Below are 24,125 nucleotides of genomic sequence, written 5' to 3'. Positions count from 1 at the left end.
GAAAACAATAGGCCCTAGGAGAAGCTTATCTCCCAGCTGGGGAGCCTTCCTGAGAAGGCTACAGACAGCCTGTAAGTAATGACTGCTATGAATCTACGAAGACACGTGATGTGTCCACATATCTCTAGACTCCATTTTGGGATGTCAGGATTCTTCCACACATTGGTCTGGGAACCAAGCTTTGAAACAAAGGGTTCCCACTATATGCTATATATATATAAGCTATATAAGGCGGGGAGACACATCACCTGGTGTTCTTCACTTCCTACCCAAGAAGACTCCTGGAAACACTTGAGGAACAAAGACTGAACTGGGGAAACGTTGGACCCAGGCTAAAGGGATTTTTAGCCTGTGAATGGAACATCTTGGGATTCCAAGCTGTAAGCAAGTGCAGCTTACCCCTTAAGAATCCGTAGCCTGCTTGTACAATCTCTTAGGGTGAGAATCTGCTATTCATCCAATCTACTTAGTATATTAAGTTTAGTTTGCGTTTTTGTTTATTTCCTAGGTAATCTATTTTGATCCGTTTGCTATCCCTTATAATTAGTTAAAATCTATCTTTTGTAGTTAATAAACTTTTTTGCTTTATCTAAACTAATCTGAGGGAATCATAACTCAAAGGCAAAAGGCTGTTGCATAATCCTCTCCACATGGAGGAAGGAGGCAAATTTTATGAACTTATGCTGTAGAGTTCCCTGTGCAAGGCAAGATGGTATAATTTTGGGTTTATACTCCAGAGGGGACGGGAGCCTGAGGAGCTAGTAGTTGCCCTAGCTGTGGCCTTCCCATGCAGGGGCTGGTCAGAGCACCTGCATATAACTACAGGTAGGGACACATCCAGCTGCATGTATGCTGGTGAACGTGCAGGCTGGAGCCTGGAGGGCTTTGCAACTTGTCACAACAGTACAGGGTAAGAGGGAGCCCAGACTGATGGGTCAGGGGTCTCAGTGGGACATCTCGTCACAGCATGTACTTAGTCTAACTGGGTAAAGGCACTCATTGCAGTGACATCAGCTGATACCAATAAAACCTATAATGCGAAAGACTTGTTTTGGTTTTTTGATGGTGAATTACCAAAGGGCAGTAGTACATGGCAGTTATAAGGAAGGGTGACACTGGCCTATATTGCTTTTCCTTCCGGGACTACAGTGGGAGAATGTTTCAGCCTTATGACAGTAGATCACCTGCCTTAAGCCTGGCAGCCCCAAGCCAATAGGATTTCTGGTTGCCGGCATTTAAACTGTCCTCTAGACTTGGTTCTGGGCCCTGGAGGACTGTGAGCAGGTTTCAAGGTATCTGCAGGCAGGGCCAGCTTTAGACTCACTGGGGCCCAGACCAGAAAGCCAAAGCTTCATTACATGGAGCTGAAGTCCAGGGCCCTCATCCCTGCCACCTTGGGCAGAAGCTGAAGCCTGAGCAATGTAGCTTTGTGGGGGGCCCTGTGGCATGGGGCCATGGGAAACTGCCTTGTTTGGTACCCACTAATGCCAGACCTGGCTTTTATATGTAGAAAAACAATTGTTGTGACATAGATGGGCCCTGGAGTTTTTATAGCATGTGCAGTGCTCAGAAAGAAAAAGGTTGAGAACCTCTTCTCTAGAGCAGTAGGTTTCAACCTACTTACCACTGCAGGCCATATATGTGGCTCTCTATTACGGATGCAAAATAGTAAACGGTTAACTGGTAAGCATTAGTCTACCGGTTAACCACCCTAACCCTTAACCCCAGCTATGCCAGCCAGGGCGACGCCAGCCACGGACCAGCTGGCCAGAGCGGCCCTAGCCCCAACGATTAACCAATATAATTTTAATAGTTAAAGAAGTTAACGGTTTAAAACAATATTTACATCCCTACTCTCTATGGGTAATGTGTGCCACATCCCACCATATACTACTTGTAAGGCTCTGAAGAGGTCACATGGGCCGCAGCCGTGTGCTGATTGGGCTACAAGCGGCTCACAAATTGAGAACCACATCTCGAGAGAGTCAAGGCAGGTCTACACTACAAACTTGCATCAGCATAGCTGCCCTGATACAGCTGCTCTACTGTAGCGCTTTTGATGAAGACCTTCTAAGACAACAGGAGAGAGCTCTCCTGTCAGCTTAACAACTCCACCTCTGTGAGAGATGGTAGTTATGTTGGAGGGAGGAGCTCTCCTGCCAACATAGCACTGTTTACACGGGGGAGGGTAACAGTTGGCATAACTATATTAACCACTATATATAACCACTCAGAGGTGTGGATTTTTCACACCCGTGAGCGAGGTACTGATACCAAAGTAAGTGTAAAGTATAGATCTGGCCTCAGGGGGACTAGCAATCAGAGTGAAGAGTCAGATGAAAAGGAGTGAGCTACAAAGCCAAAGACAGCCCATATCATCAAAACTGCAATGCATCCAGTTTGACTGGTAAAGATTTCCCTATTCCAGGACTACAGGAAACACGATGGAGGGAGAACACAGCAAAGAGCTTAGATTACAAACTCTTCTACACATGTGCTAAAGGGGGCATATCAGAGTCAGGGTGGTAGTGAGAAGAGAGTTGAGGAAGAAGGTATTCAAAGTTAATAAAGTGACAGATTGATGTCTGTATGAGTCCAAGTTAAAGTGTCTGCCATGTTTGCAGACACTATTACTATATGCATCACTATATGCACCTCAACAAGGCTCTGATTAAGAGTTCCCACCAAGACTTGCAGGCACCAGCAGACACAGCAAAATGAAGCATATTATACCACTTTTCTGTCAAAAACGGTGTATTCCTAGGCGCAATATAACCTCATTTCCTAGGACAGGGCAGATAAAGCCCTAAACTGTTTGGGCTCAGGAGAGCCAAGGGACCATTTCATTTGTCACGTATTGGTGCTAGAGTTGAGGTTCTTTTGCTTTTGTTCCGCATTTGTACAGCATTAGCACAATAGTCCATCCCTAGGGTTCCTATGTGCTACACAATACAAATAATAAAGAGCCCGACTCTGATTTGTACAGTGGGATGGGAGGCACAGATACAGGCGGAGGAGACCCAAGGACTAGCCCTACATCAGACTTCTTGTTATATCAGAGACGAAACCAGTTGCAGCCCTGACATAACGGTTGTCCGTTACAAGTCACCAGGGTGAGTTCCCTCACATAGGCTCCGCAGGGAGCGCCCCGCCTCTGGACCCCGGGATGCTCACGCAGAGCCCCAGGAGAGGCCGCTACGTTTCACGCTGGAGGCAGGGGCAAGCTGAAGAGCAGCGCTAGGCTTCTGCGGCGGCCTCAGGCGTTAAAGGCGCCGGTTCGCCACGGTGGTTCACAAGGTGGTGCGCGGGCGGCTGGCGAGAGGAATCAAGGCGATAGCCAGCCCCCGCCCGCCCCCGGCGAGGAGAGCCCTCGGCGGGCGGGGGAACAGGCCGCACGCCGGACACCCGACCCCACAGAAACTCTCGTCCTTCGGCAATCGCTGCCACCCCCGCCCCCCGGAGCCCGCCCCCGAGGGCGGCGAGAGCCGTTGGGGGAGCTGCACTCACCGCCAAGCGGGCTGCTGCGAGGCCGCTGCGCCGAGGCAGGAGGTTATGAGCGGGGGACCTGGGGCAGAGGAAACGGCGCGCGCCGCCGCGCTCTGTGTTTGAATATCGTCACCGCCCAACAAGCCGGCCTCGGATTGGCGGGTTCGGCGACAGGGTGCGGATAGAATTTAGTTCCGATTGGACAAGAGGCTCTTTTGAGTCCCGCCCCCTACTAGGGAGAAGGAGCCCCCCCAGCGGAGAAGTTAGAACCGCCGCCAATCATCCGGGGGGGGGGAGGGGAAGGACCAGTCTCCTTCCGCTGCTCCAGAGCCCCAGCCCCCTCCCACCGTGTCCAGGCGCTGCTTCGTCTCCCTCCGCTTCAGCCAGGCCCGGGGCGCGGGCGCCGACTCAGGGCAGCCGCGTAGCCGACCCTGCCTGCTGAAGGGCTGCTTTCAGCCCGGCCAGCGCCTCTCTGCCGGCGGCCGGGCTAAGGCACTTGGAGCCCTGTGGGTATGAAGCCGGATTCACACGCTGCAGAAACAGCCACGTGACTCCTCCCCCTCACCACCTGAAATTAAATACTTAATTAAATACTGGGAGTAAAGGGGCTATCATGCAAGGTGCGTTGTTCAGCAGAGGTAGCTCATCATGCCACAGGAACCTGATTTCTTCCCATGAGGCAATAACTTGCATCATAGAAGATCAGGGTTGGAAGAGACCTCATGAGGTCATCTAGTCCACCCCCTGCCCAAAGCAGGACCAACATCAACTAAGTCGTCCCAGCCTGAGCTTTGTCAAACTGGGCCTTAAAAACCACTAAGGTAGGAGATTCCACCACTTCCCTAGGTAACCCGTTCCAGCGCTTCACCACCCATCTAGTGAAATAATGTTTCCTAATATCCAACCTAGACCTCCCCCACTGCAACTTGAGACCATTGCTCCTTGTTCTGTCATCTGCCACTGAGAACAGCAGAGCTCCATCCTCTTTGGAACATCCCTTCAGGTAGTTGAAGGCTGCTATCAAATCTCCCCTCACTCTTCTCTTCTGCACACTAAAACAAATCAAGTTCCCGCAGCCTCTCCTCGAAAGTCATGTGCCCCAGCCCCCTAATCATTTTCATTGTTTATTTTTAGTTGAGGGAAGTGCAGTAGAGCTGATGTAATCATACTTCACTAAAGCATTTGATCAGGTACCACATGGGAAGATATTACAATAGTTAAATTAGAGAAGATGGGGATCAGTACAAGCATCACAAGGAACTAGAAAAGGAGAAGGCAAACGGGTTGTGCTGAATGGTGAACTGGTGGGTGTTGAACTGGAGGGTGGTTACGAGAGGAGTTCCTCAAGGATGGTGCAGTGGCACATCAAAACCTGGTGGATAGTCATGACTGTCATTGCTGACCACTCGTTGCTCCAAGCAGATTCCACCATTACATTCTGTGGTGGCATAGATGACTATAAAGGGTGTCTAGAAGACAGGTGAGCTGGCGGGTGATTGAAGAGTTCTGTGTACAAAAGCAGGTCGCTATTCTCACGGATCTTGACCAGTAGCATGACAGAAGTCTAATCATGGCAAATATGGGGCAGTGCTATGTTACTAAGTATCAGTAGCCGTGGCAACAGAGTTGCCTGTAAAGTCCCTGTAACAATATGCATTGCTTTATTAAGCCTACATCGACTAGCCTTTTGTGAGGTGAGTGACATCAGATAGGAGCACAATATTCTGCTGTTGAATAGCAGACGGCAAGGGCTGGTGTTCTAAGTGTCCAGGTGCTCGCACCCAGGTTGAACCAGCCAATTTTCTGAGCCAGATGTTCCGAGTTCTGACTTTGGCTGCCATCTTCCTCAAGTGGTTGCAGTATGTTAATGACCTATTCAGTGTCACACCGAGATGAACCAGGTTTGGCTCATGCTACATGTGTTGGCCATTGAGAAAAACTTTTAACTCATGGCTTGCTCTATGCAGATGAAATACACTAAAAATGGTCTTGGAAAAGTTTGGCTGCAGGCACCATCAACTACAATAGTCTGCCATCAGCTTCCTATCATCATTCAAGACCTTGTCAATTTCTGAGAAGGACTGAGCTTGGTAGCTGCAGTAGATGTTGTCAGCATAGATAAACTTGTGCGAGAGTGTAGCTGGCAGGTGCAGCTGTTGATGTACACATTGAACGGTATCAGTGAAAGAACTGAGCCTTGAGGAAGGCCGTTGATCTGACACTTCCAAGAGCTGCATCAGTTGCCCATGTGTATTCTAAACTGCCCATTTTGGAGAAAGAGCTCTACTACTTCGACCACCTAACGTGGGGCAACTTGAGAGAATTTAAACAAAAGGTCTATGTGACAAACTGTGTTGTAGGTTTCAGAGTAGTAGCCATGTTAGTCTGTAATCGCAAAAAGAAAAGGAGTACGTGTGGCACCTTGAGACTAACAAATTTATTAGAGCATAAGCTTTCGTGAGCTACAGCTCACTTCATCGGATGCATTCAGTGGAAAATATAGTGTACAAGAACCAGCCAATTAAGCACATAAAAGAGGATACAGTATTTTCCACTGAATGCATCCAATGAAGTGAACTGTAGCTCACGAAAGCTTATGCTCAAATAAATTTGTTAGTCTCTAAGGTGCCACAAGTACTCCTTTTCTTTTTGTGTTGTAGGTGGCGGTCAAATCCAAGAAGTTGGCTCCCATCTTTAGATTTTGTTGAAAACAGTTTTTGATAAAGATGACCAAGGTCAGAACTTGATCACATACGCTGCATCCTTTCCTGAACTCTGCCTGCTCAACCTGCAAGACATCGTTCTAACTCGGATTCGTTGGAGGATCAAATGCTCAAACACCTTGAAACACACCCACAGCTGAAGACGCTGGACAGATGATCCAGGACTCTGAGGGGAACCAAGAATTCTCTTCCTCTTTTATGTGCTTACTTGGCTGGTTCTTGCTCACATGCTCAAGATCTAACTGATCCCCATATGTGGGGGTGGGAAGGAATTTCCTCTCAGGTCAGATAGACAGTGACTTTGGAACTTTTTTTGTTTTGCCTTCCTCTGCAGCATGAGGTGGAGGTCACTTGATATCTGGGCATATCTCATTTAATCAATTCTTTGCCATTGCAGGGGCCTCAGGCATTGGTGCATGTCAGTCCCTCCTATTCTCTGCCTGTGCTACATAATAGTTTAGTTACCTGTGGGCTGCAATGCTTTGATTTGGTTGTGGGTTTTAGCTTGTGGTGGTGGTGGTCTGTGATTTATAAGGAGGTCAAACTAGATGATCTGGTTGTCCCTTCTGGTCTTAAACTCTTATGTGATGAGGACTGACTAGTCCCGTGTCTGGAAAGGGAAATTGTGCCTCACCAGGCTGCTGGAGTTATCTGAGCTCAGCAACAAACGAACATCACCAACTCTCCAGATTATAGGGCAAGTCTCACAAAATTTGGTGCCTTTCTTAAAGCCTCCACTCCCAGACTTATGGAATTAGGTGAGAATCTCATTTTACATTTAAAAAAATTGAGTGACTGCTGCATATTCACACTCATGGGATGTTCAGGCATGGCCAAGAGGGGATGTGCGAATATGCAGAGGTCACGCTAAGAACTCTGGTTGCAGCTGAATAACCGTCATTTTCTAACAAAGCTGAAAGTCAGTTCCTTATTCCCAGCTCCTTATTCATGGTTCCCAGTTTTTTATTTAAGCTCTATTTATAAAATGGTATGTAAGTGAGTATGATATATGTCATCATATTGCTCAAGAATAACGCTTCGGGTTGGATGGTGACCTATCCCACTTCTTCAGAACAGCCTAATGGTTGCAGGGTTATGTCATTGAGGATGACCCAATTAGTATTTTGTCAAGTGAAAGCCCAGTTCCCTAGTTAAATAATTAATTAATAAGCAATATTTAATTACTAATGTAACTTGTTCTAAAATTCAATCACTTATTAGGGTGAAATTACTAAAAATTAACCTTTTGCTGATTTTTTTTAAAATTTTGGTCTTTTGAATAAGGAACTCGGAGCAATAAATAAGGAAATGGGAATAAGGAACCAACTTCAGCCTTGTCATTTACTGCTTTCAGGGATGCAGAGGAAAACAAACCTTTTAAGGTTAAAAATTAATTACTTTGTTATGTTTTATGTATGTTGTATGAACATCTCACAAAATCAGGTTGCTGATCTGTTCAAAACTACTTAAAGTCTTGAGTATGTTAGATAGCTGGCATGTCAGACATGAGGCTGACAGTGGAAACTGACCTGCTTTTGATGAGCTCTGCACTAAAGACTTTTGCTGGCATAGCTGCATCAGTCAGGGACGTGAAGAGGTGTGATCCAAGACCGATGTACCTGTGCTAGCAGAAGTTCCTAGTGTAGATGTAGCTGTTCTGACAAAGCTGTGGTTTTACTAGTATAGCTTGTTTCATTTGTTGGGAATAGTTCTACTCTACTGGCATAAAGCTCAGCTTTGCTATACTGGTATAAAGCTTAGTATACTGGTATACTAGTAAAGTACTTCTAGAGTAGACATGGCATTAGCTTGTTTATAAGTGTAATTGAATAGCAGTAAACTGCATATTGAATATTTCGGGTAATGCGTGTAGCTAATTAGTCATGGGCATTCTTCCCTTTGCAGTTGGGAAGCAACTGCTAGGTTGAGATAAAGGAAAGTATTAAGCAAAGTAACAGGCTGCATGGACAAATCATCCATTTCTTTTCTCATTCAGACATGTTTACAAAGAAACAGCTCAGCAGCTAGTTTACATTTTCACTCTTAGATCACACTTTCCAGTCAGTTACTGTGTTAGAAGATAGACATGGAATGATATATTTCTCTACTGCATGGTTCATTTCAGAAATTTGTTGATTGGTATGGCCCCCCATTGAAGTCCCAAAACAGGAGTCAAAATAGAAAACTAGTCTGTCATATATAAAGAAAAAAGTCATTATAATGGACTGGTTACCTGTCAGCTCCATGTTTTTTAGGCAGCTTTATGTCAGTAACTGACTACTTGGCATGGGAGGCAGTAGGAGGGGAATAGGAGTGGACTGCTTGGTGGGAAGAGAGAGAGAAATAGGGCAATAGCAAGTGCTGGCATCTAAGGGTATGTCTATACTACGAAATTAGGATGATTTTATAGAAGTCGATTTTTAGAGATCGATTTTATACAGTCGATTGTGTATGTCCCCACTAAGCGCATTAAGTCAGTGGAGTGCATCCTCACTACCATGGCTAGCATCGACTCACGAAGCAGTGCACTGTGGGAAGCTATCCCACAGTTCCCGCAGTCTCCACTGCCCATTCAAATTCTGGATTAAGCACCCAATGCCTGATGTGGCAAAAACATCGTCGCAGGTGGTTTGGTGTACATGTCGTCAGTCTCCCCTCCCTCCCTCAGTGAAAGCAACTGCAGACAATCATTTTGCGCCTTTTTTCCTGGGTTATCCGTGCAGACGCCATAGCATAGCAAGCATGGAACCCGCTCAGCTCACCGCTGCTGTTGCGAGCATTGTAAACACCTCATGCGTTATACTGTGTATGTGCAGAACCTGGCTAAAAGATGGCAGCACAAGGATGATTGTGAGGAGGACATGGATACAGATGTTCCTGAAAGCAAGGGATGTAGCAATTGGGACATTATGGCAGCAGTAGGGCTTGTTGATACAGTGGAACGCCGATTCTGGGCCCGGCAAATAAGCGTAGACTGGTGGGACCACATAGTCTTGCAGGTATGGGATAATTCCCAGTGCACCCAGTGGCTGCAAAACTTTTGCATGCATAAGGGCACTTTCCTTGAACTCTGTGAGTTGCTTTCCCCCACCCTGAAGTGCAGGAATACCAAGATGAAAGCTGCCCTGACAGTTGAGAAGCAAGTGGCGATAGCCCTGTGGAAGCTTGCAACGCCTGACTGCTACTGGTCAGTCGGGAATCAATTTGGAGTGGGCAAATCTACTGTGGGGATTGCTGTGATTCAAGTAGCCAGTGCAATCACTGATGTTTTGCTATCAAGGGTAGTGACTCTAGAAAATATGCAGGTCATAGTGGATGGCTTTGCTGCAATGGATTTCCCTAACTGTGGTGGAGCGATAGATGGAATGCATATCCCTATCATGGCACCGGACCACCTTGCCAACCAGTACATAAACCACAAGGGGTACTTCTCAATGGTGCTGCAAGCACTGGTAGATCACAAGGGACATTTCACCGACATCAGCGTGGGATGGCCGGGAAAGGTGCATGACACTCGCATATTTAGGAACTCCGGGCTGTTTGAGCAGCTGCAAGAAGGGACTTACTTCCCAGACCAGAAAATTACTGTTGGGGATGTTGAAATGCCATTAGTTATGGAGACCCTGCCTACCCATTGCTCCCATGGCTCATGAAGCCATACAAGGCAACCTGGACAGTAGTAAGGAGCAGTTCAACTATAGGCTGAGCAAGTGCAGAATGGTGGTAGAATGTGCCTTTGGACATTAAAAGCTCGCTGGTGCTGTTTGCTGACTAGGTTAGACCTCAGCGCAACCAATATTCCCACTGTTATTACTTCTTGCTGTGTGGTCCATAATATCTGTGAGAGTAAGGGGAAGACGTTTATGGTGGGGTCGAAGGTTGAGGCAAATCGCCTGGCTTCCAATTTTGAACAGCCAGACACCAGGGCAATTAGAAGAGCACAGGTAGGCGCGCTGTGCATCAGAGAGGCTTTGAAAACCAGTTTCATGACTGGCCAGGCTATGGTGTGACAGTTGTGTGTGTTTCTCCTTGATGCAAACCCACCCCCTTTGTTGATTTTAATTCCCTGAAAGCCAACCACCCTCCCCCCTTCAATCACAGCTGGCAAAGGAAATAAAGTTACTATTGTTTTGAAACCATGCATTCATTCTTTATTAATTTTTTAAAAAAGGGAGATAACTGATAAGGTAGGCTGGGTGGGGTAGGGTGGGGTGTGGGAGGAGGGAAAGACAAGGACACATTGCTTATTGTAGCCACACTACAAATCAAAACTGTTTGAATGACAGCCTTCTGTTGCTTGGGCCATCCTCTGGAGTGGAGTGGCTGGGTGCCCGGAGCCTCCCACCCTGCGTTCTTGGGTGTCTGGGTGAGGAGGATATGGAACTTGGGGAGGAGGGCAGGCGGTTGTACGGTGGATGCAGCGGTAGTCTGTGCTCTAGTTGGCTTTCCTGCAGCTCCACCAGACACCTGAGCATGTCCGTTTGTTCCCCTCATTAGCCTCAGCATTGCATCCTGCCTCTTCTCATCGTGCTCACTTAATGCTTTCCTGGTTGAAATAGGGGAATTTTTGTAAGGAAACAGTAAAAGGACCCCATTCATGCTGGGCTGTTTGCGCTTGGCTAAAAGGGATCATCCCATAGCCACGCAGCGGGGGGAGGGGTGAAGGGATCATCCCAAATAGCCACGCGGAGGGGTGGGGGAGGTGTGTGCTGCATATACACCCAAAAACCACAGCCCCAGCTTTTTAAATGGCAAACCCATGCATTCAGCTGTGCCCTATCAGTGCAGGAGGACTGCATGAGCTCGGAAAACATGTTATCGCAAGTGCGTTTTTTTCACCTTCTAATCTGCGATAACCTCAGGGACAGAGATGATAGGGGTAGCATAGAAACATTTGCACCTGCAGGGGGATAAAAAGGGAGAGTAAAATTTAAGATGATATATTTCTGACAACAAAAGGGAGACTCTTTCACAGTGAATCAAGCAATTCACAGCAGACAGCACATGTGCTTTAGGTACAAGGTCGCATTTTGCCTTTTATATTGAGCACCTGCCGGTATGGTGACACATCACACATGGCTGAGCAACAGAATTCGGTTTCCAGGCAGCCATGGTAACCCAAAGGGTATGGGGGTTTGGCTTCTAACATCTGCATAACATGTGGGAATGTTTTGAAACTCCAGCATCCTCCTTTCCCATAGCAAGCAATGCTTGTTGGGTTTGCCATTTAAAAGCAGGGGCTGTGATTTTTGGATGGATATGCAGCACACACCTCCCTCCACGTGGCTATTTGGGATGATCCCTTCACCCCTCCCCCCGCCGCGTGGCTATGGGATGATCCCTTTTAGCCAAGCGCAAACAGCCCAGCATGAATGGGGTCCTTTTACTGTTTACTTACAAAACAAAAATTCCCCTATTTCAACCAGGTGACCATGAATGATATCACTCTCCTGAGGCTAACACAGAAAGATAATGTTGCTTGAATGCGACCAAAACTCAGGACCATTCGCTGCCATGCTTTGTGCTGCAATAATTCCAGACTACTTGCTACTGGCTTGGCGTGGTAAATTGTCCTACCATGGAGGATGAAATAAGGCAGCCCTCCTCGGAAGCCTTCTGCAAAGGCTTTCAGAGTACCTCCAGGAGAGCTTCATGGAGATGTCCCTGGAGGATTCCCACTCCATCCCCAGACACATTAAGAAACTTTTCCAGTAGCTGTACTGGCCGCGAATGTATCCCAAGTCTTCAGGGCAAATCAAACATTAAACACTATTGCGTTTAAACCCTGTACTGTAGTACAAATGTGCACTTACCAGAGGTGCCTTCTTTGCCTTCAGGGTCGGGGATTCCGCCTTGGGAGGATATTGGCTCCAGGGTGATGAAAAGGTCCTGGCTGCTGGGGAGAACGGATTCACCACTTGCCTGCTGCGCATTCTCCTCCTCCTCCTCTTCCTCATCCACAAAATCCTCCTCCATGTTGTGTGAGACTCCCCCCTTGCAGGTGTCCACGAACAGTGGTGGGATAGTGGTAGGGTCCCCCCCCAGAATGCCATGCAGCTGATCATAGAAGCAGCATGAATGGGGCTCTGACCCAGAGCAACCGTTTGCCTCCTTTGTCTTTTGGTAGGCTTGCCTGAGGTCTTTGACTTTCACATGGCACTGCTGTGTGTCCCTGTTATAGCCTCTGTCCATCATGCCCTGTGCGATTTTGGCATATATATTTGCATTTCTTCTTTTTGATCGGAGTTCTGCCAACACAGATTCTTCTCCCAGTACAGCAATCAAATCCAGTGTCTCCCATTCGCTCCATGCTGGAGCTTGTTTGTGATTTTGGGGGGACTGCATGGTCACCTATGCTGCTGAACTCGCCATGCTGACCAAACAGGAAATGAAATTCAAAAGTTCCTGGGGCTTTTCCTGTGTACCTGGCTAGTGCATTGGAGTTGAAAGTGCTGTCCAGAGCGGTCACATTGGAGCACTCTGGGATAGCTCCCGGAGGCCAGTAATGTCGATTTGCGTCCACACTACCCCAAATTCAACCCAGCAAGGTTGATTTTAGCGCTACTCCCCTTGCTGGGGAGCACAGAAGTCGATTTTAAGAGCCCTTTAGGTCAACGGAACGGGGTTGCTTGTGTAGATGCATTCATTATAAAATCGACCTAACGCAGCTAAATTTGACCTAACCCTGTAGTGTAGACCAGGGCTAAGTGAACAGTAATCGGAAGGGAGAGGATCAGCCATGGGAAGGCTGGAGCTGCTGTTCTGTTTTGCTGCCTCCTCTATCGAATGATCATCCCTGTGCCAAACTATCCCTTGGAGGAGGAATGGACCATTGGAGCAAAAAGATTCAGGAATGGGACAGGTATGGATGGAACATTTAATAGGAGTAGGGGAATTTGAATGAGAAAGACCATGCCAGGGAACTGAAAGTGGAGTACATTTTTTATGAGAGGCCCATGGGATCGGACATTCACAGCCTGAGTCTGGTGATAGTTTTAGGATGCAGTACATCCTTTCTTCACTCTTGCATTATCTTAACTTGGGCCCGTAACAAGAGTTTATTTATTTCATTAGTACAGAATTTGAGTACGGTTGGGTGGAGGGGCAGGTGAAGTTACTATTCTGCACTGCAAGGTAGAATGTACATAGGATTTTAATTGCTCTTTGACCCACTGCAACCCAGGGACCACTTGATGCCAATTGGGAGAGGGCATGGGGTGCATAAGGGTTACAGGGATCCCCTGGGTCTGGTATCTACATACTAGTTCACCAAAGAGTGTCATGCAAGGTCTCTACTGAAAGCCTGTGCCACGCTGGTCCTTATAATCATTTGAGACGAACGTACAGATAATATGTAAGGATTATGTATATATGTACTGAAAATTATGTTCTTAAGGTCTGTGAGTTAAGGCAGGTCACCAGAAGGTGATCAGCACACTCCTGTCAGGCAGGAGGGAAGAGATGCTTATCTGTCTCTGGCTGATTATGTGTGTGTATTGTCCGCTTCATAATGGAAGCCTGACTACAGTCTGAGCTGAATAGTAATTAAGAGATTGTAAAACCCAACAAGAAAAGAGCACATAAGGAAAAAAACAGCTATCAGGTAGGTTGGAAAGGATCCTGTTTACAAGCAAAGACAATGGAGTTTTGTACTATAGCTGTAGAGACAGAGAAAAACTCTACGACTTTCACCTTGGAGACAAGTTACCAGTGTGCTTGTTTTATGAACAGAGGGTCACAGCCAATCTAGTTGTTAAATGCTGGGAGAAAAGACTTTTGTGAGACATCTTATTACTTAAGTTTAGGTTCTAGTAAGCATGATATGATTTTATTTTTTATGTCCCTTTTCCCCCCAGTATTTCTACTTGCTGTCATTTGAATGACACACACACGTGAGTTCCACTGGCATTGTAGGGTAATTTTCACTTCCACTTTCAGTTGAATCTGATGAATATGTGCATTCAGATAAGACTGTGTATATAAATCTGCAAATTTTCTTAGAATACCAATAATTTGAATGAGAGATGTTGGAAGTTGCATAATAAAAAAGGGCTAATTAACAGAACAAATTAAAATTTAGGATTAATTTCTAGGTTTGGAAAGCTAGTCAATTAACCGCTCAGTTGACAGCCTATTATTTTGCTATGATAAAATATTACCCAGTATTTCAGCAAGAATACCTGGAGATAGGTGGCGGGCTACCTTTTTGATTTCATCATGGTGCCATTTGTAAGCAAGCCTACTTAAATACATTGATCACTCATTTTACTGCATGGTAATGGCACCTGTTTGGGGGGCGGGGAAGGTGAATTAATTGGAAATTGAGCATCTTGCATGGCTGGAATCTTCTAGAAAAAAATTCTATGTATGTGTATATCTTTATTTGTATACCAGTCCATCAATGTACATGGCAATTTACACAGCACTTTAAACAAGCTAAAAGACAGTGTTCCTGCTCTGAAGAGTTTACAATCTAACCTGACTAGACAAATGTACAGAAATTAACTCAGAAGGGAGTGAGAGGAGGGTTCACAGCCATTAAGTCTCCTCCCCCAATACAAAGAGAAAAGACGCACAACCATTAACCTTCTCCCTTAACAAAGAAAAATCTCACAGCTGTTAATCCCCTTAACACTTCCCCCACCTCAACAAACCAAACAACCCACATTAAATGCCCATGTAAATAATTCCCCATTCCTCCCCTCTAAACAAATATCCCCTTCATAACACCCCTAACATATCCCCAGCCAAGCCTTGCTGATAATATGAAAAGTTCTATAGTGAGGGGGTGTGTGGAGTCCTGCCCCCATTCTTGCTCTGTTCCTTCTGCTGCTTATGAGTCTGTTGTGCTCTGATGCAGCAGTGTGAGGAGGGTCTGCCTTCTACCGATCTTGGAGTCTGTGGGAGTCCTGTGGGGGAAGGGACAGCATGCCTAAAAACATCTTGATTGTTGGTACAGAAAACCCTAGCCAGTCAGAAATAGAATTGAATGGCTACTGGTCCGTTGAAATACAAGAGATACTACATGATCCAGAGAGCGTTCCAGAAGTAGTCATACATTAGTAACAGTGACATAATAAAATATGCAGAGATGGGGAAAGCCAAAATCATTTGTATGGAAATCTGTTTATTAGATCTAAACATGGAAAAACTGCTACTCAGAAAAACAGAACTTGCACTTAATGTGTGTGACAGATAGATAGAATGGAGAAACATTCTACATAGCTTCTACTCTCAGACAATTGCACCCACTATTGTTGTGGGCCATGGCAGCTGCTGCAAAAGGAGCTCCCTTGCTGTTTTCTTCACCACTGTTGGTAAGAGTGCATGCAGGACACACTGCATCGTCCTGGCCTCCTTCAGAATCTACTGGCTGCTGCAGCAGTACAAAGGAGGCCAGGCTGCTAATGCTCCTCCCCAAAGTTTGAAGGGCTGATATTGGCATTCGAACTGTGGCTCCGCCTCCTGTGCTGCCCCTTCCCCCCTGACTCACCACTCCTGTGGCACCCATTCCCCCCAAGGCACTGGTCCCACACTGCCTCTTCCCCTGATTCCCCATTCCTGCACCACCTCTCTCCCTCCACCCCCCCCCCCCCCACGATGCTGCCTGCTCCTCTCTTCCCCATCATTCGCCCTTACAGCCAGTAAAAAGTGATGGGGCCACGGCCCTCTGCTCCCCGCCCCCATGTCAGCATCCCTGCTATATACAAAACATGCATTCCCAGGGTTTTTTTCTACAGAAGAGTTTGCTCTTTGTCTCCAGGGAAAACCTGAACAATTTTAAGATATCCCCAAAAAGTTCTCAAGAGCCATTTCAAACTGTAAGGGGAGGAACTGGAAAATCTGAGAAATGTGAAAATCAAAAACAAAGAAGTGTGGTTTCTCAGAATTCTGTCCTGTGAAAGTGTCTGGGAAATCTAGATTAGAATAATCTAAATGATGAGGAAATGATGAGAATGATTAGAAGAACAGACTATGACTGTGACATTACCCAGGGTACAATCTGGACTGTTGAGCAGCTATGTCCCTTCACTTCTCCAGCTTGGAGTGCCTTTTACCCTGCTTCGCTGTGAGAGCAACCACTCCTGGTCTGCTCACACACAGCCTTCAGCATGTAAACTACTCGCAGCTATATTTTACGAGTGCTATGGCCAGTTACTCTTGTATTCTATTGCAGGGCAACACCAGCACATTGCTAGACCCAGACTTTCCCCCAGAAATGTGCACCTCATACTACCCAGCCCTCTCCTGGACAATACAAGCTCATGTAAAATCTGTCATTTTATTAATAGAAAATGATATGCAAAAATCCTGTTATCCCAAATGAAATTTCTCAAACACTTCAATCCAAACACACAGGTCTAAATAAAACAAGTTTATTAACTACAGAAAGATAGATTTTAAGAGATTATAAGTAATGAGGCATAAACGTCAGAATTGGTTGCAATAAAATAAAAGTAAAATGCAACTAATAGCTAATTTAACAAGCTAAAACAAATTCAAAGCAAAGAATCTCTCTCACCACAAGTTATAGTCTTACTGACTGAACTCCTTTCAGACAGGATCCCGCCTTTAATCCAAAGCTGTTTCTTTGTTCCTCAGGTGTTGTGGCTGCTGTGGGTAGAGATGAAGGGAGAGATATCTTGGGGCATCTGCTCCCCATTTTTATATCTTTTCCTCTTCTTTGAGAATCATCTCCAGTTGGGGTTCAGAAGACAGGAAGTCTGTGGGGACAGACTGTTTCTTTGCTAAGATATACATTTCTTGCTTTCACCCCTTTTCCTGCCAAAGAATGGCTGCTTAATCAGGTGATGGTCCATTTGATTTCATTGGCACATATATTTTACCAGGACAATAATGATCAGCAAATCATGAGTTTTCAAATGATAGCTTACAAGATATATTTTGTACAATATTTATCATAGTCTTGAAAAAGGGATGAACATAGGGATGCAGATTGTCACACTGACCTTTACATATTTTAAGTGCCAGGATTTATTTCTTAACACACTTATTTCATATGCAACACTCCTCATCCTAAGCATGGTGCTTGGCACCAGAAAAATCAGTAGATGGGCTATATTTCCCAGTAGCCCTTTAAAAAGGGCCAAAAGCAGTAATCTAATAGGAAAAACAGTCTTGGCAGGTCTGTGTGAAGTTCATAGGATGAGGATAAGGTCTAACAGTCACAACAATGGATTGGTAGTCAGGAGCCCTGAGTTTTCTTCATGATTCCACAACTGATTTATGTGAATTAAGTCTCTGTCCTTCAGTTTCCCTAGCCATAAAACGGGATAATAATAGTTACCTTTGTAATGATTTCAGCTCTTCCTATGGAATGCACTATATAAGTACAAATTATGATAATTACATATTTCTGATGGATGAAATGACTCCACATAGACTTTAGCACAGATAAGATTAAATACCTCAAGAAGCCAACCATCAGTCAATACTTCATCTCCGAGATAAACAGCACTCCCAAATAATGTATCAAGTAGGGTACCACAGGGATTGCTGTTAGGACCAGTCTTTTATCATACCTTATTTAATGATTTGAAAGAGGAAGTAAACAATGCATCTATTCAATTGATAGATGACGCTAAATTGGGGGGAATTTGCACACCAGTGAGGATAGAGAAATAAAAGGACCTTGAAAGAAAAGAAAATAGAGCAGAAAACAAAATGATATTCTACAAGGAAAAGTACAATTTAGAACATCTAAAAGTAAAATAATCTGATACACAGACATCCAATAGGAAGGAGAAATCAGTAATACTGCAGAATAGATAATCGTGATAGTGGAGAGTAAGTTAGACATGTGTTATTATGTAATGTCGCAATGAAAAAGGCCAGTGTAATTTTGGGGTGCAGTTAATAGAGAAGGAAGTAATATTCCATCTCTATACAGCTCTGGACAAACTTCATCAGGAATTATTTATTTATTTGATCCAATAAAAGATATTTACCTCCAGCCTTGTCTCTCTAATATCCTGGGACCAATATGGCTACAACAAAGCTGCATATGCTATCAGAAATATCAGTCACTTCTTCGGGATAGCCATTACCAGAAATGTATTTACAAAATTGAGAGAATCCAGAAAACATTAAGTAAAATCAGGAAGTTGGAAAGACTGACTATGAAAAAAATTAAATCAGTTAAATATGTGTAACTTGGCTGGTAGATGATAAAGTAGGCCATTTTTACAACTTTAAAAGTTTTGAAGGGTACTATCATCAAGAAGGGAGAGAAATTATTAAGATTGTGCAACAGAAGCAGCAGATTCTACTGAACCTACTGACCGCTATTCCTACCTACATGCCTCCAGCTTTCATCCAGACCACACCACACGATCCATTGTCTACAGCCAAGCTCTACGATACAACCGCATTTGCTCCAATCCCTCAGACACAGACAAACACCTACAAGATCTCTATCAAGCATTCTTACAACTACAATACCCACCTGCTGAAGTGAAGAAACAGATTGACAGAGCCAAAAGAGTACCCAGAAGTCACCTACTACAGGACAGGCCCAACAAAGAAAAGAACAGAACACCACTAGCCATCACCTTCAGCCCCCAACTAAAACCTTTCCAAAACGTCATCAAGGATCTACTACGTATCCTGAAGGACAACCCATCACTCTCACAGATCTTGGGAGACAGGCCAGTCCTTGCTTACAGACAGCCCCCCAACCTGAAGAAAAATACTCACCGGCAACCATACACCACACAACAGAACCACTAACCCAGGAACCTATCCTTGCAACAAAGCCCGTTGCCAACTGTGTCCACATATCTATTCAGGGGACACCATCATAGGGCCTAATCACATCAGCCACAATATCAGAGGCTCGTTCACCTGCACATCTACCAATGTGATATATGCCATCATATGCCAGCAGTACCCCTCTGCCATGTACATTGCTCAAACTGGACAGTCTCTACGTAAAAGAATAAATGGACACAAATCAGACGTCAAGAATTATAACATTCAAAAACCAGTTGGAGAACACTTCAATCTCTTTGGTCACTCGATTACAGACCTAAAAGTGGCAATTCTTCAAGAAAAAAACTTCAAAAACAGACTCCAACGAGAGACTGCTGAATTGGAATTAATTTGCAGACTGGATACAATTAACTTAGGCTTGAATAGAGACTGGGAGTGGATGGGTCATTACACAAAGTAAAACTATTTCCCCATGTTTATCCCCCACCCCCACTGTTCCTCAGACATTCTTGTCAACTGCTGGAAATGGCCCACCTTGATCATCACTACAAAAGGTTCCCCCTCCCCCCGCTCTCCTGCTGGTAATAGCTCACCTTAAGTGGTTACAGTGTGTATGATAACACCCATTGTTTCATGTTTTCTATGTATATAAATCTCCCCACTGTATTTTCCACTGAATGCATCTGATGAAGTGAGCTGGAGCTTATGCTCAAATAAATTTGTTAGTCTCTAAGGCGCCACAAGTCCTCCTTTTCTTTTTGCGAATATAGACTAACATGGCTGCTACTCTGAAACTTGTTTGTGTTAGCGATTGGCTGGACAAGAAGTAGGACTGAGTGGACTTGTGGGCGCTAAAGTTTTACATTGTTTTGTTTTTGAATGTTATAATTTATAACATTTATAACATTTATAAGTTGCACTTTCATGATAAAGAGATTGCACTACAGTACTTGTATGAGGTGAATTGAAAAATACTATTTCTTTTGTTTTTTACAGAGCAAATATTTGTATTAAAAATAATATAAAATGAGCACTGTACACTTTGTATTCTGTGTTGTAATTGAAATAAATATATTTGAAACTGTAGAAAAATATCCAAATATTTATAATAAATTTAAATTTGTATTCTATTACTGTTTAATGGTGTGACTAAAACTGTGATTAATCACATGTAATTTTCAAAATCTAGTTTATTGTTTTGCACTAATCACTTGACTTAACTGCGATGAATTGACAGACCTAATAAAAATACTAATGAAGATCAATCCTTAAACTCCACTAGTAATCTCCCCCCATCTTGAGAGTCCTTTTAGCACAATCCATTGTCTCGTCCTCTTTAGCAGGTTCATACTCACTTACAATTCTCATACTAATCCCCATCATCTCCAAGTTAAATAGTTTCTCACATAGTACCATGCCAAATGCCATTCTGAAGTCCAGATAGATCTACTGCATTTCTCTTTTCTTTCTTTCATAAGACAAGACATCAAGTTAGTCTAGCATGATCTACCTTGGGATGAAATGCAATATGGATTTACCCATGTTACATATATTTCCATTTAAATAAGAAGATTGAGAGGTAACTTGATAAGTATGTTTAAGTACCTTCAGAAGGAGAAAATACTGGGTAATAAAGGGCTCTTTATGCATCAGAGAAAGCATAAGAAGAACCAATGGCTGGAAGCTAAAGCCAGAAAATTCAAATTAGAAATAAGGTGGGTAGGATATATAGATATAGATATATATGATTAATCATTGGAACAAACTATCAAGGGAAGTAGATTGTTCTCCTTTTCTTGAGTCTTCACATCAAAACTAGATTCCTTTCTGGAAGATAAGCTTTAGTCAAATATCACAGTAACCTACCCTATAATCCTGAGGCAAGTCAAATGCATCATGGTTTGATAATAATGGACAAGAATTGATTACATTTGTTGGAAGTCCCACACTCTTTCCTTAACTGATTCCAGAGAGCTAGGGCTTGCTAGCAAGTCACGTGTTCTCTGAGACTATTTCCTCCTTTTTAAAACAAAGAAAATAATACCTTTCTATCTCTCCAGGGTCTTATATGGGTAAATTAATGTTTATAAAGTGTATAATGCAATGGCAGATAACATTTCTCATCATAGGCATGCTTGTGGCAACTGGATACTCCCTCAGAAGAACTTAAATCTCAAGAATAGCATGCAGATAGAGGGAAGTGTTGAATGTATTCAGAGTCATTCAGGTTCAGAACCTTAATTCATGGCTGATAAATAAAGGGTGTAACTCCCCCCCCAATACATCACATAAATAAGGGTATGCTTAGCAATGACGTTTACACCCATATTTAGGTAGTTACAGAAGCAGCCAGAGCAGGGATGCTGGAATAATTTTTATAGTGGGGGTGCTGAGAGCCATTGAACCGAACTGTAAACCCAGTATATAAGGAAACCACTTCAAGCCAGTTGCTGTGGCAGCACCCATAGTTCCAGCACCTATGAGCTACAGATAGTATACACTTTGCACAATCAAGACAATCTTCACCTAATTATATTGTCACAAATGGTATCTGTTGGGGAATATTCCCTGCATTTCAGCCAAATACTAGAATAGAAGCCAGGATACAAATCATGGTAGCTACACACCTACTAAGGTGGGGTACTACACCTGTGGTGTAAGAGCCAGGAAAATGTTGCATTTGTTAGTTAGCAAGGTGCTGTAGATGTGACCGTACAGGTTTCTCTAGTTTCAACATAATGCCCTCAATACACCAGGTAATTCACCATACATTCATGCCTATGCATCTTTCATTGCAAAAGTGTGCTTGCCACACCCGGGGGAAAAAAGGTAGATTCTGTGGCAGATATTACAGCCAATACTTGGCTCTGTAAAGGTAAGAAAATTTTACATTGTGTTTGGGACTTGGGAGAGTCACAATACTAGCCAGTAAGAGCATGCACACTTTTCTGAGGTTACCACTATCTTCACTTTACTGAGGTTATCACAGTTCTCATGTCTGTAACACTAGTTTTCAAAAGAAGCTGCACTTGAAACACAAATAAGGCTATGAACATGCACTAGCACATATGAACACACACAAATACACTGTGGATAACACATTAACTAAGTGGCTCCTTCTTAGCCATTTAACCTCCAGTAATTAGTTATGAATCAATGTCAGGAGGCTAGGGAGCTCTCTGAAATGGAGGGTTCATCTTTTGGATGAACCCAGAACAAAGATCCTTTTCACTTGTGATTGTTGAAAGGATACTATCGGTCAAATTTGGCACAAGAATTCCAGTTTGGTTTTTAAAAAAGCCACTACAAAAATCTAAGTCCAATAGCAATGTTTACATGATATTTAAATTACAATAGATACATTTTAAAACAAACATTTATACACTCCACTGTGGTGACTACACCCAAAGACTTCAGCACTGTTCTTGAATGAAGATAAGCAACTAGCTAGAAACAAAAGTTTACTAGTTTGTTTTCATTGTACATAATGAGAGAAATGCAAAAGGCAAACAAACAAGACAATGTGAAAATACTGATTAAACTTTTAATAATTTGAACTTTTATTTGTAAGCTTAGGTTTAAAAAAGTGTTTACTAAAACAATATGTTCTTAAGTCAGATAGCATTACTTTAAAAATATCATAGTATTTTCCTTAAAAATAGAGATGTCTGCCTCCTGTCCTGGCCAAATTCCAACATGGATAATTACATTCTTCCTACTTTCTACGGCCTCAGCAGTTTCAGTTGGACCCAGTCTGGGATACTGGCCCCTAGTGCTTAATTTGTGCTAGGCCTTGCCAGGGCACCTCTAGGCTTGGCAGGTCATAGCCCAACACCTCTGGGATTGCCACGTCAGTTATGAAAGTAAAAGAATTGTTTGAGCCCTGGAACCTCTTTCATTACAAATTAAGCACCAGTGGTCTTACTGAGCTAGGTACTATATAAATAGATAAGAAGTTTTAGCCATGAGAATTTACAATCTAGGTAAAATTGTAGTTGCAAGGGGCACAGAATCAAATCTGGGTCAACTGCTAAGAAGAAAGCTGTGCTCCCCAGCATACCACCAACAGTATTATTTCATGTTCAGTGCTAAACTGTTCAGGTACAGTTGCTGTGCACTTGAGAGACAGACAGATTTCAATTTCTGCTCTTTAAATTCTGTTGGTCTTAGCCTTTACTCAAACAAAAGATTTACTTACTTCATTGGAAGTTCTGTCTGTGGGATTCGAACTTTGAAAGTGTAAACAAAAATATTACTGGATATAATGTAACTATAATATTGGAGAGGGCCATAGCAAAAACAGTAGAAGTTTGAAACTTGAAGTAGTACTTAATTTGTTTCTGTATCTATGCTGGTCTACACCCGTCTACTGTCCATTGAAATCAGTGTGAGCTGTAATCTCTTACGCCAAGGCTGAATTTTTCCCATATTCCTCATCAAGAACGAGCACCTTTGTATAATTTCTGATACAGCACCCAATTTGTTTGATTCAAGACACTGTTGTTTATTTTAAAGAAACATATGAAAGGAAAGATGTGGTCTAGTGAACTGATTATAGGGTAGATTATAGACAGAAGATCTGGGATCTATTCCTGACTCTGCTAAAGATTCACTGTGTGATCCTGCAAAAGCAGTTCAATCTCTTTGTGCATCAGTTACTCCATCTATACAATGATAGGGTTGCCAACTTTCTAATTGCACAAAACCAAACACCCTTGCTCTGTCTCTGCCCCTTCTACGAGGCCCCAGCCCTGCCATGCCCCTTCTCTGAAGCCCCACCCCCTGCTCACTCCATTCCCCCTCCCTCTGTCTCTCACTCTCCCCCTCTCTCACTCGCTCATTTTTACTGGGCTGAGGCTGCAGGTTGGGGTGCAGGAGGGGGAGAGGGCTCCGGGGTAAAGCCAGAAATGAGGGGCTAAAGGTGTGGGAGAGGGCTCTGGGCTGGGACAGGGAGCTGAGGTGCAGGCTGTGGGGTGGGGCTGTCAGTGGAGGAGGGGGCTCCTGGCTGAGAGGTGGAGCTGAGGGGTTCGGAGTGTGGGAGGGGGTTCCAGGTTGAGGCAGGAGGTTGGGGTGTGGGAGAGGGTATGGGCTCTGGGCTAGGGGTGCGGGTTCTGGGGTGGGGCTAGAAACGAGGGGTTCAGGATGCAGGAAGGGCTCCAGACTAGGGCAGAGGTGCGAGGAGGT

General features: G+C 44.1%; 1 protein-coding gene across 3 annotated transcripts in view; it reads right to left on the bottom strand.

Moving 5' to 3' along the window:
* Positions 1–4,047, bottom strand: part of TTK (TTK protein kinase) — a 100,166-nt gene extending 96,119 nt beyond the window's left edge. Inside the window, exons 1-2 of one of the 3 annotated variants that reach the window (XM_043510551.1) lie at positions 3,834–4,010; positions 263–265 (exon numbers count right to left, since the gene is read on the bottom strand). The gene's annotated coding sequence lies outside the window, so the exon portion shown is untranslated. Of the gene's footprint in view, positions 1–262; positions 266–3,507 lie in introns of all 3 variants that reach the window. The other 2 variants (XM_038397596.2, XM_043510552.1) reach the window with 2 other exon arrangements.
* Between the last annotated feature and the right edge of the window lie 20,078 nt (positions 4,048–24,125).

The sequence above is a fragment of the Dermochelys coriacea genome, chromosome 3 (genome assembly GCF_009764565.3).
Source record: "Dermochelys coriacea isolate rDerCor1 chromosome 3, rDerCor1.pri.v4, whole genome shotgun sequence".
Lineage (NCBI taxonomy): Eukaryota > Metazoa > Chordata > Testudines > Dermochelyidae > Dermochelys > Dermochelys coriacea.
Note: the sequence above shows the minus strand (reverse complement) of the source record. Positions and strands in the feature narration are given on the sequence as shown.